The following is an 18,436-nucleotide window of genomic DNA, read 5'->3' on the forward strand; positions in this document are numbered from 1 at the left end:
CAGAAAGACAACAGGAAATATCTCTGAACACATTGAAATGATACAACATATTTCTAAATAATCCATGGGTCAAAAAAAAAAAAGATCATGAAGGAAATGAAATATACCTGGAACAGAATGAGAATGAAGCCACAGAAGCAGTGCTGACAGGGAAATTTATGGCACTAAATACTTACAAAACAAAAGAAAAAAATTCTCAGTAAATAAACTAAGCTTCTATCCTAAGAAACTAGAAAAGACTGGGATTTTAAAATTGTAGAATAGATAAACAAGATTACACTGTATAGCACAGGGAAATATACACAAAATGTTATGATAACTCACAGAGAAAAAGATGTGACAATGAGTGTGTATATGTCCATGAATGACTGAAAAATTGTGCTGAACACTGGAATTTGACACAACATTGTAAAATGAATATAAATCAATACAAAATGTTAAAAAAAATAAATAAATTTTAAAATTTCAAAAAAAAAATAAACTAGAAAAGAAAAGAGAAAAAAATGAAATCACAAGAGAGGGAATAATAAACACCAGAATGTAAATCAAATTGAAAATAGGTAAACAACAGAAAAAAATCAAAGAAATTAAAGGTTATTCTTTCAAAACTATTACTGAAATAGACAACCGTCTAGCAAGACTGACGAAAATACCAAAGAGAGATGACACATATCACCAATACCAAGAGTTAAACAGGGGATATCATTCTAGAGTCTGCAGATATTAATAAGTATAATATGGGAATACCCTAAACAACTATATGCTCATAAACCCAACAATTTAGAAGAAAGGGATCAATTCCTTGAAAATCAAAAATTATCAGAACTGAAATAAGGTTAAATAAATAGACATCTGAATAGTATTAAAACTATTAAAGGAATTGAATTTGAAATAAAAACATTTGAAAATAAATTTCCAGGCCCTGACGATTTAAATAGAAAATTATGTGAATCAGTTAAAGAAGTCACCAATCTACACAACCTCTTTCAAAAATTAAGAGGAGGAAAAGCTTCCCAACTCATTTGATGAGGCCAATATTAAACTTATACCAAAAGCAGACACAGACAACACCAAAAAAAGCCACTACGTATCAAATGCCTCGTGAACATAGGCACAAAAATTGTTACAAAATATTACCAAGCCAAATCCAATACTGCATAAAAACAAATTATACATCATGAACAAGTGAGAGTTTTTCCAGGTAAGCAGTGTTGTTTCAACATTCAAAAATGAATGTAATCCACAAACACTAAAGAACATTACTATGATTACATCTTGGATCACACAAGACTATGGACAAAATCCAAAACCAAGTCATGATAAAAATTTTCAGAAAAGTTAGGAATAGGGATGAATTCCCTAAACATGATGAAGAACGTCTACAAATAACCTACAGCTAACTTCAGGCTTAAAACAGTGAGAGACTGAAAGTTTACCACTAAGACTGGGGACAAGGAAAGGACAGTCAAACTCTCCACTCTTATTCAAAAAGGGACTGGAAGTTCTAGCACTTAAAATAAGTAAGATAAGGAAAAGAAATGAAAAGCATATAGATGGGAAAGGAAGAAATAAAAGTGCCCATGTCTGCAGATGACGTTGTCTCCATAGGAAATACCAAGAAAGCTACCAAAAACAAACAAACAAACAAACAAACAAAAAACACCAACAACAATCCACAAACTCCCAAAGCAAAAAGCAAAAACCAAAATTGAGTTAAATCAGGTCTGAGGACGCAAAATCATCTGTCAAAAGTGAACTGTGTTTTAAATCTTAGGCCAACACTTCCTGATGGGGAGTCCTCAGAACCCTCAGAGCCTTGGCAGGATCACAGTGTGGCCCCAGGTGGCCGTGTTCTATGTCCTCCCAGCCACCCCTTCCTTTCTCCTCCCCTCAGTGCAAGGGGCAGATCCAAGAGGTTGCCAGGGGTTTTCTGCCTCTCCCTGGGGCAGTCACCTGGAACCCAGGGTTGTGGTGCTGGGGCAGTGACCTCACAGCACAGCAGGCGTAGTCAGGCCCCCAGCACCCAGGCCACTGAGCACCAGCCAGAACATCCATGTCTCAGGTGATGTCCAGATGTGGTGACAGGGTCAGCCCTCTGAACTCGGGAGGTGACCGGGTGGGGCTGGCCTGCTGAGGAAAGCCTAGCTAGGAGGAAATGCCCTGCCTTCCTCCACACTTGTGCAAATGACTCAGAGTAAGATAATTCAAGGCAGTGAAACTGAAATAGACCATAACATCATCAGGAAGACCCACTGGTGAAAGCAGAGGATGAAAAATAAAATGAAAGCAGTGTTTTATCATATTATTACAAGAGGCCTTTTGAAATTTAAAAACATGACTAGTTTTTCTTCAGAGGACTGCTCTTTTCAGTGCCGGGTCCATCAAACCAACCAGCCCCTAGATGTCAGCTGTTTGCTATTCTTGATTATACTTTGGAACACATTATTAAATATCCTCATGCTAGAAATGGGAAGACAAAACACCTGTCAGAATTTTATAGATTTTTTGTTTTACATTTTACTAGCATTCATCGATCTTTCATGTCTTGTAAACTTTTCCATTATATTCTATATCATGGAGTCTTGTACTTTTAGTTAATAGGCTTACTAAATACCACATCTGCCTACTTACTCAAATTATTTCCTTTAGCTTTTCCTGGCTTTTCCTATTGTCCAGTTTTCCTGATAAGTTGTCCAAATTATTACCTGAATCTCTCTAAAACCACAAGCTTCCATTTAAGCATCAAAAATCATTTTATTTCTTCATAGTAATTTTAATTTATATTTCAGTTCTTGTTTACAGTTTAGAGGATCGAGCTGTCTGCCAAAGCCTGAAGGCACAGAATGTTTATTCTTTTCAACATCCTTTCTACTTCAGTATTAAGAGTTACTGTCTGTCATTTTCCACGGTGATGATTTTATCTATAGCTTTTATAACCTCTTGGTCAGAAGTTATTACCTTGGTACAGGCTATTAGGGTAACTTCCTATATCAGTGAGACTACCCTATATTTCCCCTTTCATCCTGCTAGCTATACAGTGAGCTCTAAAAAAGTATTCCTGCCCAAACTATTGTTTTCTTGGTACTTGGTTGCCATTTGTACTCAAGTAATCATCCTTTTCACTTAAAGTATATATTCCAGCCTGTACTGAGATGAACATTCCCTGGTTGGACTTTCTCAGTAGATTTCTCATTGCTAAAGTTTATTGGTTTAATTGCCACAGGCTTAATTTAAGAGACATCACATTACCTGTGGATCCACTTATCAAATGGAAATGCTGCTTCATTCCATTTATGATTCACAATCTTGAGCAAACTGAAAGACCTATACCCAAAGTAATTTATTATATGCTGTTGGTATTTCAATAAAAGTGGAAAAATTAGTTTGTTAATATATTGTCATGTCATTAATCAAAACTTACAACTACAATAAGAATCATACTTTGTCATACTTCTACAAATAGGAAGGAATGATGACTGAGGACACAGGACAAAAAAGGAACTGAAGCTTCCCCTCCCCTCATTTTTATAACTCTTCAGAATGTATCTTTGGGGCTATGCTCTTATTTATTAAATAATTATTTTTAAAGATAAACAGAACAAAAATGATTCCAGGGTTTATACCTGCTCAGTAATACTGTATATTACAAATGTAAATTTGTTATTAACACAAACGTGAAAAGAGTCAATATTTTGGCCATATTGATGTTTCTGTTACCCAAAAAGCTGCTGGATGCAAACTGTTCTGTAATTCTGAGGTTCACTGCCAACTTTAAAATATGACCTTAAATAAACATTTTTATCAAGGTTAAAAAAATAAATTGCATTTCTAGACACTAAAAATGATCAGTGGAAACCAAAATGAAAAAGACATTACCGGAGGAGGCCAAGATGGTGGAGTAGAAGGACGCTTGTAGCTCACCCTCTCCCACATATACACCAAGACTCACATCCACAGACCCACTCAGCCAACCAGAGCACCTGCGGAACTCCGACAGAATATCATCCTCTTCAAAAGACAAAGACGCCAAAAATCTGGTAGGAGAAAAGGAAAAAAGAAAGAAGAAAAGGCAAAACAGTGCAGATGGGTCAAACGGGGAGGGCACAGCAAAGGAGGACTGGTGCTCGTTTGCTGGGTCTCCCCTCTCCAATCGAGAGGCCGATAGGACTAAGGGGGAGCCTCCAAGGCTCGGATCTGTACAGAGCAGCCCTTGACTGACAGAACTAAGTTAAATGGGCACAGAGGGTCCCCGCGACACCCAGCCAGAGATGCGGCCTGGAACCTGTGGGCTGGGTCAGGCTGCCTGGGCCAGGCTGCCCGAGCGAGGCAGAAGACGGGGACAGCTGTACTGAGGCAGCCCTGGTGGACTGCAGGGGGCTGTGCGCTGTGGCTGTGGGTGCACAGGGCAGAACAATCTGGGCCCTCCATAAAACAACACGGCTGATGTGCCCTGGGGGGAAGGGTGCATACTTCCATCTCTGAAAACCGGCAGGAAGTTTACAGGGGAAGAGAGGCAGGGCTCAGGCACAGCTGCCGTATATATCCTCTGGCACTGAGCACCCAGGTGGGGGAGGGGCCAAAACCAGCATCCGCACCTGAGGACGTGGCAGCCTCAAAGGCAAGACGGAGACTTGCCTACAGCCTGAAGCAGATAGGTTCCTTCCGTCCTGATCCCTCAGAGAACTTGCTCCACCAAGACAAACAAGGAGCTGGGTTTTGGCCCGGAGCAGGGACAGGGCTGTTTCTTGGTTTTCCCTGAGCCCGCAGCGGCACAGAGCAGCAGAGCGACCTGCGCCGGGACAGGGCGGGCAGCCCCCCACCTTTCCGGCAGGAACGCTGCACCTGACAGAAGTGCTGGGAGAGGGTGCGACCCGCCCTCCTACCTGGCCAGTCTGCAACATCTGACTGCAGCATCGGGAGGGGCAGTGACCCGCCCGCCCACAGCAAAGGAGAGCTGCACCTGACCCAGTGTTGGGAGGCGGCACGATCTGCTTGCCGACAGGCACTGGGAGCAGCACAGATGAAGGCGCCAACGGAGGGCCTCTGGAAACAGCAAGCTGAGCTTCCAAAACAGGACGAAGACAGAAAGACTTTGCCTTAAAAGCACACAGTCTCCATGAGAACACCACCCCCCCTTTTTTTCTCTTTTTTCTTTTTTAAATCTGCTTTTACCTGTTCTATTTTGTATTACCCTTTTAATTTTTACTTCTTAAACAATTATATATACTCCCAGTTTTAATCACTTTTAAATTTGGAAAAATATTTTTATTATTATTATTTTAAAAAAATCCACATCATTTCATTTTTATTTCTCTTGGTTTTGATGTCCTATTATTAATTATACACAGGTTTCAAATGTACCTTTTCCCTCTTTTCTCCTTTTTTAAAGGTTTTTAAAAGACGTCTCAACCCGATTTCCTATTCTACTTCAATTTGCTATTCTATTATTCATTATACACTGTTTTCAAACCATTTTTCTCCCTTCTTTTAAAATTCTGTTTCTCTCTCTCTCTCTCTGTTTTTTTAAGTGTTATTCCTACATAGGCATTAGATAGATAAATAAATAGACTCCGCAAGGACCACGATAGATAACTGATACTCCATAAACCACAGTGCCAGAGAGGTATGAGCTAGATGAAGAAGCAGACACACCATTCCCAATTAAAAGAACAAGAGAAATCCCCTGGAAGAATGATCAATGAAATAGACATCGATAGCCTACTAGATCAAGATTTCAAAAAAGGAGTGATCAAAGTACTGAAAGAACTAGAAGAGATAGTGTTTAGAAATATAAAATATGTCAAAAATCAAATTGAAGCTATAAAGAAGAGCCAACTAGAATTGGTAAACTCATTGGCTGAAATGAAAAATGATCTAAAGGCCGTGCAAAGCAGACTAGATAATGTAGAGGAGTGAATAAGTGACCTAGAAGACAGGACAACAGAAAGCACCCAATCAGAACAGCTACAAGATAAACAAATGAAAATAGCATAAGGGACCTATGGGACGACATAAAGAATGCCAATCTTCGCATAATAGGGGTCCCAGAAGGGAAAGAAAGATCAAAGGGGATTGAGAAGGTATTGGAAGAAACCATGACAGAAAACTTCCCAAACTTAAAGAAGGAATCAGATATCGAAGTACAGGAAGCTCAGAGGGTCCCAAACAAGAAGAACCCAAATAGACCCACACCAAGACATATCATAATGAAGATGGCCAGAGTCAAGGATAAAGAAATGATCCTAAAGGCAGCAAGAGAAAAGCAAAGAGTGAGTTACAAGGGAACCCCCATAGGGCTCTCAGCTGATTTCTCTACACAATCACTACAGGCCAGAGGGAGTGGCAAGATATATTCAAAGTCCTGAATGAAAAAAAGATGCAGCCTAGGATACTTTATCCAGCAAGGCTATCCTTTAGGACAGAAGGAGAGATAAAGAATTTCACAGACAAGAAAAAAACTACAAGAGTTTAGCAACACTAAACCCATGCTAAAAGAAATATTGAAAGGTCTACTCTACATAGAAAAGCAGCAGGATGCTACAAAAATGAGAAACTCACAACTGAAAAGGTAATAACTCATGAATTACAAATAAACACGAAATTGTAAAAGAAGACGTCTAAATCTTTGGGAGAAGGGGGCAGGAAAACATAGAATTTTTTTCTTTCTTTAAAAATTTTTTGTTCTCAGTATGATGGGTTTGAGATCATGTTACTATCAGTTTAATAAAACCAGGTATACTAATGGGCTAATAGACTTACAAAAAGGGTAACGACAAGCCAAAAACTTACAAAGGAGTCACAAAAACTAAATAAAATCCATGATAATACAAAGGAAAATTACCAAACCACAAAAGGAAGAAGAAAGGAACAAAGAGCATATACCAATTCAACTGCAAAGATAAGTTCAAAGTGACAATAAACACACATCTATCATTAATTACCATAAATGTTAATGGACTAAATGCTCCAGTCAAAAGACATAGAGTGGCAGACTGGATAACAAAGCAAGAACCCTCAATATGCTGCATACAAGAGACCCACTTTAGGGAGAAGGACACATATGGATTGAGAGTGAAAGGATGGAAAAGGATATTCCATGCAAATGGAAAAGCCAAAAAAGCAGGTGTTGCAGTACTGATTTCAGACAAAATAGACTTTAAAACAAAGGCCATAAAGAAAGATAAAGAAGGACATTTTATAATGATTAAAGGAGTGATACAAGATGAGGATTTTACACTCGTTAATATATATGCACCCAATATAGGAGCACCTAAGTACATACAAGAATTACTAACAGAGATAAAGGGGGATATTGATGGGAATATAATCATAGTTGGAGATTTTAACACCGCATTAACATCACTAGACCGATCTTCCAGACAGAAAATAAATAAGGCAACACAGAAATTAAATACTATGATATAGAAATGAGACTTGGTGGATATTTTCAGAACATTACACCCACCAAAAATAGGATATACATTCTTTCCAAGTGCACATGGAGCATTTTCTAGGATTGATCATCTACTTGGGCACAAAAGAAGCCTCAAAAATATTAATAACGTAGAAATTATTTCAATCGTCTTTACTGACCACAATGCCATGATACTAGAAATCAACAACCGAGAAACAAAGGAGAAAAAAAGGAAAACATGGAGATTAAATGATATGTTATTCAAAAACCAATGGGTCAATGAGGAAATCAAAGCTGAAATTAAAAAAATACCTTGATACAAATGACAATGAAAGCACAACCACACAAAATTTATGGGACACAGCAAAGGCAGTGCTAAGAGGAAAGTTTATAGTGATACAGGCCTTCCTAGAAAAGAAGAACAATCTCAAATACACAATTTAACCCACCAGCTGAAAGAACTAGAAAAAGAAGAACAAAAAACCCCAAAAGACAGCAGAAGGAAGGAAATTATAAAGATTAGAGAGGAGACAAATAAAATAGAGATTAAAAAAAATAGAAGAAATCAATCAAATCAAAAGCTGGTTTTTTGAAAAAGTAAATAAAATCGACAAACCTCTGGCCAAACTCACAAAGAAGAAAAAAGAGAGAGCACAAATTAGCAAAATAGGAAAGGATAATGGAGAAATTACAACAAATAAAATAGAAATACAGAACGTCGTAAGAGAGTATTATGAAAAACTACATGGAACCAAACTGGATAACCTAGAGGCGATGAGCAAGTTTCTGAAAACATACTGTCCACCAAGACAGAATCAAAGAAACTGACCACTTGAACAAACTGATCACTAGAAATGAAATCAAAATAGCAATAAAAAACCTCCCTACAAATAAAAGTCCAGGACTGGACGGTTCACCAGGGAATTCTACCAGACATACAAAGAAGAACTCATACCAGTCCTTCTCAAAGTCTTCCAGAAGACTGAAAAGGAGGGAATACTCCCAAACACATTCTATGAAGCCACCATCACCCTGACACCAAAACCAGGCAAAGACACTACCAAAAAAGAGAATTATAGGCCAAAATCACTGATGAACATAGATGCAAAAATCCTTACCAAAATATTAGCAAATAGAATCCAACAACACATAAAAAAGATTATACACATGACCAAGTTGGGTTCACCCCAGGGACACAAGGGAGGTTCAACATACACAAATCAATCAACGTAATAAATCAAATCAACAAGAGAAAGGACAAAAACCACATGATCATCTCAATAGATGCAGAAAAAGCATTTGATAAAATTCAACACCCACTTGTGATAAAAACTCTCACCAAAGTGGGTATAGAGGGAACATAGCTCAACATCATAATAGCTATATATGACAAACGTACAGCCAGCATAGTACTCAATGGTGACAAACTCAAAAGCTTCCCACTATCTGGGACAAGACAAGGATGCCCACTATCAGCACTCTTATTCAGCATAGTCTTTGAAGTCCTAGCCAGAGCAATCAGGCAAGAGAGACTAATAAAAGGGATCCATATTGGAAAGGAAGAAATAAAAGTGTCACTATATGCCGACGACATGATACTATATATAGAAAACCCTAAAAGGTCCACACAAAAACTACTAGAGCTGATCGAAGAATTCAGCAAGGTAGCAGGTTAAAAGATTAATGTTCAACAACCAGTTGCCTTTCTTTACACTAACAATGAATCAACAGAAAAAGAAAGTAAAGAAAAAAATCTCCTGTAAAATAGCACCCAAAGTAATAAACTACCTAGGAGTAAATCTAACCAAGGAGGTGAAAGAATTATACACAGAAAACTATAAACCACTGATGAAGGAAATTAAAGAAGACCTAAAAAAATGGAAAGATATCCCATGCTCCTGGATTGGAAGAATCAGTATTGTTAAAATGGTCACACTGCCCAAGGCAATCTACAGATTTAATGCAACCCCTATCAAATTACCCAGGACATATTTCACAGAACTAGAACAAATCATAATAAAATTTATATGCAACCATCAAAGACTTAGAATTGCCAAAGCATTACTGAAGAGAAAGAAAGAGGCTGGAGGAATAACTCTCCCAGACTTCAGACAATACTATAGAGCTACAGTCATCAAGGCAGCATGGTATTGGTACAAAAACAGACATATAGACCAATGGAACAGAATAGAGAGCCCAGAAATGAAGCCACAAATTTTGGTCAACTAATCTTCGACAAAGGAGGCAAGAACATACAATGGTATAAAGACAGTCTCTTCAGCAAATGGTGTTGGGAAAACTGGACATTAGCAAGTAAAACAATGAAGCTAGAACACTGCCTTACACCATACACAAAAATAAACTCAAAATGGATCAAAGACTTAAACATAAGACAAGATACAAGAAACCTCCTAGAGGAAAATATAGGCAAAACATTATCTCACATACATCTCAAAAATGTTCTACTAGAACAGTCTCCTCAAGCAATAGAAATAAAAGCAAGAATAAACAAATGGAACCTAATGAAACTTACAAGCTTCTGCACAGCAAAGGAAACTATAAGTAAAACAAAACGACAACCTACGGAATGGGAGAAAATTTTTGCAAATGAAACCAACAAAGGATTGATCTCCAGAATATATAAGCAGCTCATATGACTTAAGAAGAAACAACGAAACAACCCAATCCAAAAATGGGCAAAAGACCTAAACAAGCAATTCTCCAAGGAAGACATACAAATGATCAGTAGGCACATGAAAAGATGCTCCATATCACTAATTATCAGAGAAATGCAAATCAAAACTACAATGAGGTATCACCTCACACCAGTCAGAATGGCCATCGTTCAAAAATCCACAAACGACAAATGCTGGAGAGGCTGTGGAGAAAGGGGAACCCTCCTACACTGCTGGTGGGAGTGCAGTTTGGTGCAGCCACTGTGGAAAACAGTATGGAGATTCCTCAAAAGACTAGAAATAGACTTACCATATGAACCAGTTATCCCTCTCCTAGGCATATATCCAGAAGGAACCCTACTTCAGGATGACACCTGCACCCCAATGTTCATAGCAGCACTATTTACAATAGCCAAGACATGGAGACAGCCTAAATGTCCATCAATGGATGACTGGATAAAGAAGTGGTGGTATTTTTATACAATGGAATACTATTCAGCCATAAAAACGGACAACATAACGCCTTTTGTAGCAACATGGATGCTCCTGGAGAATGTCATTCTGAGTGAAGTAAGCCACAAAGAGAAAGAAAAATACCGTATGAGATCACTCATATGTGGAATCTGAAAAAAAAAAACAAAGCATAAATATAAAACAGAAATAGACTGATAGACATAGAATACAAACTTGTGGTGGCCAAGGGGGCAGAGGGTAGGAAGGGATAGACTGGGGTTTCAAAACTGTAGAATAGATAAACAAGATTATACTGTATAGCACAGGGAATTATATACAAGATCTTATGGTGGCTCACAGAGAAAAAAAAAAGTGACAGTGAATATATATACATATGTTCATGTATAACTGAAAAATTGTGCTCTACACTGGAATTTGATACAACACTTTAAAATGATTATAAATCAATAAAAATGTTAAAAAAAGAAAATTTAAGAAAACACTTCAGGGGAGAGGGTAATTAGCTCAGTGGTAGAGTGCCTGCTTAGTGTGCATAAGGTCATGGGTTCAATCCCCAACATCCATTTATTAAAAAAATTAAAAAAACACTTCAGACTTAAAAAAAATTACCATTTAAAGTCACTCTAGAAAAATGAAACATGTACCTATACACTTAATAGTACATATACAGGATCCGCATGTTGACAATTACAACATATTGATGAATGAAACTAAAGAAGACCTAAATAAATAGAGAGACCTCCCGTGTTTGTGGATTGGAAGATACAACCAGAAAAGAGGTCAATGCTCTCCAAATAGACTCCTATCAAAATCCCAGGCTTAATGCAATTTCTATTAAAAATACAAGGAAGGATGTTTTGTAGGTACGGATGAGCCTATTCTAAAATTTATATGGAAATTCAGAGGCCCAAGGATAGTGAAAACAGTCTTGATTAAGAGTAATGTGGGAGGAATATTAAGACTTGTTATTTAACTACAGTAACCCAGACAGTGTGTTATTGGCTGAGGGATAGACACATATGCAAGTGGAACAGATAGGGAATCCAGAAATAGACCCACACAAAGATACTGGATTGAATTTTGAGAAAGCTGCAGAAGCAATTCAATGGAAGAAGGATAGCCTTTTCAACTAGTAGTTCTAGAGAAACTGGACTTCAGAATATCCAAGAAATGAATCTGCACCTAAACTTCACACATCATTTAAAGTTAATTCATAATAGATCGTGGACATAACAGTAAAACATAAAACAGTAAAAACATCTGAAATATATAGAAAAATCTTTGAGACCTAGGGCTAGGAAACGTGTTCTTAGGCTTGACACCAAAAGTGTGATCCATAAAAGGAAAAGATGATAAACTGAACCGCATCAAGATTAAAAACTTGTGCTCTGCGAAAGCTCATGTGAGTGTGATGAAAAGACAGGCTATCAGCTGGGAGAAAATATTTGCAAACTACATATTAGACATAAGATTAGTATTTAGAATGTACAAAGAATTCTCAAAGGACAAGGTTAAAAAATAAGCCAATTAGAAAATGAACAAAAGATATGAATGACCATTTCACTGTAGAGGACATAAAATGGCTCAAAAAAGCATATACAAAGATATTAAACACCATTAGCCACCAGAAGAACAAATTAAAATGACAATGAGTTAGCCCTACACACTGGTCAGACTGGCCAAAATGAAAAGCAGTGAGAATACCAAATGCTGGTAAAGATGTGGATAATCTGGATCACTCATTCTCGTACATCTTCCATGGCAGTGTAAACTGATACTGCCACTCTGCGATACAGGTTGGCTGTTTAATCAAAACTAAATGTGCAATTTCCAGAGGTCCTAGCAATTGTATTCTTGGGCATTTATCCCAGAGAAATGAAAGTTCATATTTGCACAAACCCCTGTATACAAATGTTCATAGCAGTGTTATTTGTAATAGTCCAAAACTAGAAACAGCCTTCAACAGGTGAATGGTTAAACAAACTGTGATGCATCTCTTGCTCAGTGTACTACTCAGCAATAAAAACAAACTTTTGATACACTCAACAGCCTGGATGAATCTTCAGGGAATTATGTTGAGGGAAAAAAAAAGACAATTCCAAAAGGTTACATACTGTATGATTTCATTATTGTATCATTTTTGAAATCACAAGTTTTAGAAATGTAGGCCGTATTAGTAGTTGCCAGGTTATCGGCGATAGGGATGGTAGGGTGGGAAACAATGTGTCATTATAAAAGGACTACATTTGCCATCCTCATGATGAAGGAACACTTCAGTATCTTTCCTGTGGTGTTGGATACACAAACCTACACAACTTATAAAATTGTATGGCACTAAACACACACACACACACACACACACACACACACACAACAGATACAACTGGGAATTCTGAATAAGATCAGTGGAGCATACCCATGTTAACTTGTGATATTATACTATAGTTTTGCAAGATCTTATCAGTATTGTTTCTTACAACTCCATGTGAATCTACAATTGTTGCAAAATTTTTCTTTTAAATAAAAATAAGAAAGGCAAAGACCAAAGGAAGGGCAGGACCAAGTTGAACTAGAGGTGGTAAATGTGAATTGAAAAAGAGGATAATAGTAAGAGAGAGGGATTCTTGTAATGTATGGTGCATTTTCACAGGACTTTGCATTTAAACAGACTTAGATTGGTAACTGTCTCCATCACTGTCTGGGTGTATAACGTTGAGTGAATGACTTAACTTCTCTGTTCCTCAGTCATCTCATCTATAAATGTGAGTAATAATATTATTATACTACCCGCTCTGTGAAGCTGTTCCCAACCAGCTGGAATACATGGCTCCTCTCCGTGTTCCACGTATCCCAAACTCACTCCTGCCGTGTGTCTCATCACATGGGTCTCATCACATCACATTCAGCTCTTTAATTTGTGGCTGTCTGCTTTACTAGACTATGAGCTATTCAAACACTGCTACATCCCTGTGTCTCCAGAGCCTGGCTGACCCTGTGTCTGGAGCCTGGTACCCAGCAGATGAGTGATGATGACACATGCTACCCACCCCCCAAAAGCAATAGCTGTTATTATATGTTCAGTTTGTCCCCTTTCCCGTGTCCTATCCTTGCACTTCACTACTTTTCTGTTTATATGTCTGTCTGTGCCAAGTGTTTGTGAGACCCCAGATGCCAAGCACCATGCTCCATTCTCCTTTCATTTCTCACTTCCAGAATACTCTGGAAATGTGGTGGGCATAACTGTTTGTATACATTACAAAGACAGACTTATCTCTGTGATGACTCTGACAGAAAGAGCACCTCCTTGGTTCTGTAAATTCTAATGCAGATATTATCTGTGTAGGTACCAGGTGCTAGACAGGCTCCTGTTATTGAGTTGTGAATATGTTACATGTTTACAACTTTGATTTTTTTTTTGCCACCTCACAAGGGGGAATCAGTTTTCAGTACCCAGAATGTCTTAGGGCCACATATGCTAGGCTTCAGTAATTTAAAATCCACCTTCACTCATAAGCAACTGCAAAACCTTTCTGCTCAGACAAGTTGTGCTCAGTTTCAGCAATGCACGGTGTCATTACAGACAACTTCCCAGCTTCACTGTAGGCTTGTTGAGGACAGTGACCACAGTACATCACTCTTGTGGACCTCTGACATCCAGTTAAGTGGCAAGCACATTGCAACTCCTCAGGTAGCACCGAGTGACTCACTTATTCGGCTTTCTGTTTGTCTTTCAAAATCGATCTTGTGGGGATTCTCCATGCAGTGACGGTGGTGAGAAGAGTTTGGGCAATTCATGTTCACACAACACAGTCAAAAACCTGGGCAAAATTATTGAAAAAGACTATTTCATAGCACTGACAGACAATAACCTGAGAAGTGTTTCTTTATGAAATACTGCTACTGCTTGGGTAGGAAGGTGACTTTGTGGCCTTTTAACCTGGGGGTGTTTCCATCCTCACTCTCCAGCCCCAAAGGTAAAAATCCACGCCTTTGCTATGTGTAGGTGATGGACTCAATCTGGGGATATTGGCAGGCCAGCCAGACATTTTACAGGGAGAGTTTGGGAGTGAAGAGTTATAAAAAGGCCCAGATGTTAATTCTCCACCCCTCTAGCTGTTAAAGTATGTATGCATGCGGGAGACTCCAGGGAGCCAGGCAAAAATGGAAAGTCTGGGACAGCTTGAGAGAGACGGATGTTGCTGTACATTGGAATGCATTCCTCGATCCACATGCCACTTGCTTGGCAGAGAGAGGTGGCCTTATGGCTTGAGTAGGCTTGCAAGATTTAGCAAATAAAATAGAGAAAGCCAAGTTAAAACTGGATTTTAAATAAAGTAAAAGTATTATTCATTGCTATCTGAAGTTCAAATTTCCTAGGGCATCCGGTATTTTACCTGGCAACCCTACACGAATTGAGGTGTCTGAACATAAACACTACCTGAATCACTGGCTGAATACAAAACTATACAAGCGAAGGGGAGAGTGTCAAAGTTCTAGGTGGGAAAACAAATGCTGAGTAGAGACATCATTGCTTACACCCGACGTGGGAGACACTTTTAGCAATTTGAGTCCAGCAGAAGACAAGATGATTATCAACTGATACAAAACAAAAAAGACAACAACATTCAGAAAAACGAAACAAAATCAAAGTCACTAGAACATATTATCTATAAAGTTCATCTTTCAATAAAAATTACCTAGAATAGGGAAAAAACTGGAAAGTATAACTTGTTCTCAAGAAGATAAACGACTCAATAGAATCTGACTCTATGCAAGGCTGGATTTTGAATTTAGCAGATAGAGTCTTCAATGAAGCTGTTATAAATATGTCAAAATAACTTAAGCAATAACTGTTTAAAAATGAAAAGAAAATAGTGGTGGATCGATCTGAGTCAAAAACAGGGACTATCAACAGAGAAATAAAAATATATATACATGAGAGAAAAACAATTGAAATTCTAGAACTGTAGAGTGTAATAACTGGAGTGAAAAAAAATCACTAGATTTGCTCAGGAGCGTAACTGAGATGGCAAAAGAAGCAACCACAAAACTTGCAGCTAGATCAATAGAAATTTTTCTATCTGAAGACCAGAGATTATGGAGTGAACAAAAATGAAGAAAGCCTCAGAGACCTGTGGGAAATTTCAAGCATCCCAACATATGTGTGATTGTAACACAGGAAGGACAGGAGAATCAGAAGGGGCAGAAGAGACCTTTGACCGAAAGTGGCCAAAAATGCCCAAATTTGGTAAAAGGATCAAAGAAGCTAAATGAACTCTAAGCAGGAGAGACACAAAGAAGAGCACAAGCTGAAAGCCAATGTCAGAAAGGAAAATTTTAATGCATGAGTAGAAAAATAACACATCAGAGAAACAGAAAATTTTAAAGTCTTATAAAGGAACCAAGTCTGGTATGATCAAGGAATAGACAAAGACGAGTGTGGGTAGATTGTACTGAGTGAGGGGAGAGGTAGACAGAAGTCAGAAAGCGTAGGGTTTGGCAGGCCAGGCTAAGGAGAATGGATTTCACTCAAAGTACGATGGGAATTCCCGGTAGAATTTGAACAAGTCCTGACATAAGTTGTTTAACATGCTTAAAAATCATGGTGGTGGCTACCTTGTGGACAACAGATTTTAGAGGGACAAGAGTTCCATGAGGGACGAAAAAATAAGATGTTATAGTAATTAAGGCAAGAGATGATGAGTGACATTGGATTTTAGAGTGGTAGTAATAGATAAGGCAGTTGCCCTCAGGATACATTTTGAATATTGAATAAGGAGGACTTGCTGATGGATATTAGCAATAAACAAACAACATACAACAAACCCAAGATTTCTGTTTCAGACATGTTGAGTCATCCAAACAGGGAAGTCAGGTAGGTTAGACAAGTCTGGGTCCTAGAGGAGAGGACAGTGCTCAAGATGGAAATTTGGACGTAGTCCATGTTTTGATGCTTTGCCACAATTCATCTCCTTTTAGCCACTTTTCTGACTCCTCAGGTACCTGCTTTGTGTGTTTTGTCTAGAGTCTTTAGTTGTAATCAGCCGGAGAAATAGGGAGTAGTGGGCTTACTCCACAGTGGCCAGAAACAGAACGTCCTCACCAGAGTTTATGGAGGATAAAGTCCAACTGTGAAGTTGAATTAAGCTGGTGGTCTGAATTCACATTTGGAGTCTAGATTCAGTGTGAACTTATAAGATACTAAAATGGTGAGTGGATTATTTTAAATGAGTGTGTCCTAAAACACACTAAAATCCTCCTGGGTTCCACCGAAGGTCAAAACGTAGGAGCAGTGACTGAAACGTGGAAAAAAAGATATAATCCAAGTGAACGACTAAACCAAACCTAAAACCAGACATGGGACAGAAGTGCTTTCAAAGGCAGGCAGGTGGCACAGTCTCCCTGCAGTGGGAATCAGAGGTTCCTCCCTACAATAGTGAAGGCTGGCATGTTGTTGCTTCTGCCCTCAGCTGAGATAATTCAGATGCTAGCCCTTGTGCCTGGGTGTTCCTTGTGGGATTATATGAATAGAATTCTCACACTTGTTCCATAGGAACTAGAGCACATGGGCATGTACATTGGCTTACAGATGTTGTATCTCTACTTTGCATGATGCATAGGGGTTTATACAAGTTAACTGGTTTTCTGTAGAGTCCTCTGACAGGCACTCAGCCCAGATCGCAGTATTCTTCTGATGGACAAAAAGATTGGCACAGAGTCATTATTTTTTTCTAATGTAACTGCAGAACTACTTCCTGGTGAATAACAGTGCCTATTGCTTTAGTCCTAAAAGCAATTATAAAAGATGTAAGTTATCGGGGACTGGAAAGCACCCTCATGACCTCATCAGAGAAACTAGGAGTTAAGTGTCCAGCTGTCCATCCCTGCATGCATGGTATTGTGACTCCATCCATCTTCCCATCCAAAAAATATGCTTTGAGATCCTCCATAGGCCATGAACTGAACTACAATCCACATCACACTAAAAAATCTTTGGCATCATCCTATGAGGCAGGCCAAGGAGCACTCTGAAAGGAACTTTTTCCCTAATTTTGAAATTCTGGTCTTCTGTGGTCTCTTCTGGGCCCAATTGCCTCCTTGACTTTTCTGTGACGTCTTGATCTCCAGCTCATGAGCAAAAGATTTCAGATGCAACCAGGCTTTTTACACATCTTTCCGGATGATAAATCACTGGGCTTCCTCCTACTGACCAAGAGGAAATAAATAGAAACTATCAGGTACCAAATGGCCACATGTCCATGTAAGTGGTCCTTTTCAACTCACATGCATCATGGAGCAGGAAGTGCAATATCTAAAGCCTTGTTCAAAAAGGTACAACCTGGGGGTCAGTTTTTTTTTCTTTTTTTAAGTGTCAGTTAAGTCTCCCGCTGTATTGAAGAACCACGTTACCATCTATTTGATCATTTGGTTTATCACTAGGTAAATTTCCAGCCTGATTTACCTGAAGAGAGGGTATGTTTGTTTTTTCTGGTCCTAAGGTGTTCGGATTAGGGCTGCATCTTCATTTTGATGAAGATGGTTTAGTGTAGGTTTTTTTTTCCTAGATAAATAGTTGTAAATAATTGTAGATAAGACTCTAAACGTAATGCAATGTCCACATAAGACTTGATGGACATCCACATGCCAAAAATAAAATCTAGACACAGTCTTTACTTACTTCACAAGAATTAATTCCAAATGGATCACAGTCCTAAATGTAAAATGCAAATCTATAAAACTCCTAGGAGAAAACATAGGAGGAAATCTAGCTGATGTTTGGTTGACAGTGACTTTTTAAAAACAACACTAATGGCACAACCCATGAAAGAAAAAAAAATCGATAAATTGGACTTTGCTAAAATTAAATACTTCT

General features: G+C 38.4%; 1 pseudogene; it reads left to right on the plus strand.

The window, feature by feature from the left end:
- The first annotated feature begins 2,100 nt into the window (after positions 1 to 2,100).
- LOC116277176 (probable G-protein coupled receptor 160) lies at positions 2,101 to 3,368 on the plus strand (annotated as a pseudogene).
- Positions 3,369 to 18,436: the final 15,068 nt, after the last annotated feature.

Source organism: Vicugna pacos, chromosome X (assembly GCF_048564905.1).
Source record: "Vicugna pacos chromosome X, VicPac4, whole genome shotgun sequence".
Lineage (NCBI taxonomy): Eukaryota > Metazoa > Chordata > Mammalia > Artiodactyla > Camelidae > Vicugna > Vicugna pacos.